This window comes from Macadamia integrifolia, chromosome 11, assembly GCF_013358625.1.
Source record: "Macadamia integrifolia cultivar HAES 741 chromosome 11, SCU_Mint_v3, whole genome shotgun sequence".
Lineage (NCBI taxonomy): Eukaryota > Viridiplantae > Streptophyta > Magnoliopsida > Proteales > Proteaceae > Macadamia > Macadamia integrifolia.
Genome location: NC_056567.1, coordinates 5,297,574 through 5,300,596, shown reverse-complemented (window position 1 = coordinate 5,300,596; position 3,023 = coordinate 5,297,574).

The following is a 3,023-nucleotide window of genomic DNA, read 5'->3' as shown; positions in this document are numbered from 1 at the left end:
AAAGTAGGTTCCATGTGAATATATATATATATATATATCTAAAGGATACAGAGAATCCAGATGTAACTTTTCTTTCTCAGGAAGTATCATTCACAAACAAGAAGCAAAGTGGTTTCAGAGATATAATTTTTGGGTTGAGGGGATTGGGTTCAGATTAGCTCAGTTGGTGAATTTGTGTAATTTTTTATAAGAAAAAGAACAAAAAGTATACTAGTTTAATGGCTGACAAAAGTTGAATTTTGTAAAAAATAATTTAGCGCATATGTTTCTATAGGCATAAAATTTTTAAATTCTAATTTAGGATTTAGAGAATGAATCCAAACGTGTTATGTAGGTATAATTACATGTGCAGAGGTCCAAATCAAAATCAAATCCAATAGCCCAAAACCTACAATATCAAAATCCAAGAAATGTGAATATTTCACCCAAAAAGTTCTTTTAATTATCAATATACAGAATCGGACCTAGTCATTGCGAGATTTGTTCAGGTACATTTACTTTGAATTTTAAAGATAAGGTATGGACTCTAGTCTATATACAAGAGATGTAAACAGATCGAATTCGAATCAAATATAACACTATCTATTTCTTCATCCGAATAGTAACTGCATCCAATTAGCTTTCAAAAGGATTCAGATAATTTTCGGAAAGCTGATTTTTCAAATACAGATTCGAACACGAATCAAATTTCACTGTCCACAAGCTTAAAAGGTTAGCAAGATCAACAGGAATTCTATGGGTTATAAAGGTATCATACTTGTCGATCTAGCTCGGCAATCTTTGTACGGAAACTAGGGTTACTGTATTTTTTGATCGATCTTCGACTGATTCCAATTCAGATCAAATCAAAACTGATTAGAACTGACCCGGATCCTGATTCCAGGCTTTGGTTGTCTTCTTTGTCTCATGAAATTTTTACACCCATTATTTGATTTAGGTCTCTCAATTAACTTTAATCATAAAGGATGATAATGGTTATTGTTGAACTTGTTATTAGATACTAAAAAAATGTCTAAATGGTAAAGGGAGAATGCACTTGCAGAGAGAGAAAGAACAAGATGAGAAGGGAAAAAAAAGGTAAACAAATAGATCTTTGAGGCAATAAGCTAACTCCTAAAGCAGGTATCAATTCCCCATTCTCTCCACTTTGGTGCATTGCCACATACAAAACACTATCATAGGGCCCTGTAAGAAATAGCATTCAAGAGATAACAAGCAATGAAGGTTGCTAACTAACCAGGACAATAATGTTTCCATAAACTTCTTTATTAAGTGACCACCATTGCCACCACCATGGACATTAAATCCAGTGATGGGCATGGAGAGCTGTGCGAAATCCAGCAAAAGCTTTCGCTGGTGCTCATCAGTGTGAGAAAGACTTGCTCGTAGTAACTTCACCGGCGTTTCTCTACTAACAGCTTTTATAGACCGTTATCGGACAAATTTAATTCTATATCCGAATCTGAAAGACGAAATTTGATGTTTCGAACTCATCACCGTATATGAATCAATTTTCAATTCAAATTAAGACGTGATTCTCACCAATCATTTGCTGCCTCTGATCCAATAGTAGTGCTTGCATAAGCAATGATTGCACAATACTGTCATACTTGCTCATACAGTATTTTGTGAGCAGACCAAAGAAAGCATCAAATGATGCCTGCCAAAGAGCCCGGTTGGACATCAAGAACACAAGATCATCTCTGGGGGCAGGCCCAACTGCATGTCCAACCTTGCCTAGAGGGTCAACCATCTATGATGTGTCTTCTTTCTTGTTTTCTGGGGAATTATTGATCCCTAAGAGCAGCTTAGCCTAAGAAGCAGGGTATGTGGAACTGATGACCTCTAAATTGTTAGGTGTATATGTCCTTATATTTATCTTTCTTTTTTTTCTTAAATCTTTTTTTGAGATAGGTAAGAACCAAGGAGAGTTATAACTCATGACCTTTAAATTGTGAGGTGTTGGATCTTTTATCTATCTTTACCTCTTTCTCCAACCAAGTATATACGAGTTCGGATCAAGTCCTCGTATGAGAATGATTTTTGTACGGTATTTGATCTCCACTTGGACTCCACTTAATCTCTCTCCTCTTGTAATTAGTTTTTATTTTTAGTGGAGTTCAAGTGTAGATCAAACACCGTACAAGAATGATTCTCGTACGAGGACTTGATCCACACCCAGTATACACTCTTGCTTATATACCATCACACATACAATTACATCATTCTTTACACTGAAAGAGCATCCCATTGTAGGTATCACGGACCTCCGTCGGGATCGCGATATGGCACGTAGCGCGTGTACACACGCTAGGGTTCAACCCTAATGAGATAGTATCCCCTGGTCATAAGATGCCAAGGGGAGGATACACGTTATGGGTAAAAGGGAGTCGCCACCTAGAAAGGGTCTAAGACCCATAAATGTCTCCCCCAATCAATGGAGAGAGACTAATGACTCTGATGGATAAAATTGGTTTGTACCAAGATTCTGGACAAGTGTCAAGTAACAGACTGGGAAGGTGTTAGGCACCCAGTATGCCCGGCCCTAAGGCCGGTCTCTTTTTGTTTGATCAAAATTTGTTTGTACCCTACTAACTAGTCCTAAATCTAGGTCACTAAAAACCCTAAACTAGGTATCTAAGTATGACATGTGAAAACCCTAAGCCAAGTGTCTAAATTATGCTAGCTAGGTTATGATGCAAATAATGAAATGATTACGCTAATTAAAAATTAAAAACCCTAAATTATTTAATTAATGTATTATGAGTTTTAGATTAAGCTAATTAAATAAGCCTAGACCTAGGATTAGTTGAGCAATTTGTGAAACCCTAAATTGAACTAACTCGATTAATTGAGCCTAACCTAGATGGACGATTAATGAATTTATGAAATCCTAAATTGAATTAATTAAAATGATTAATCATAATCCCTAATAATTTGTGAAATGAATTATTGCAATCCTAATTAATCTATTAATCTAATAGGTAAAAATATTTTTAAAGAAAGACAAAAACTTAAATTGA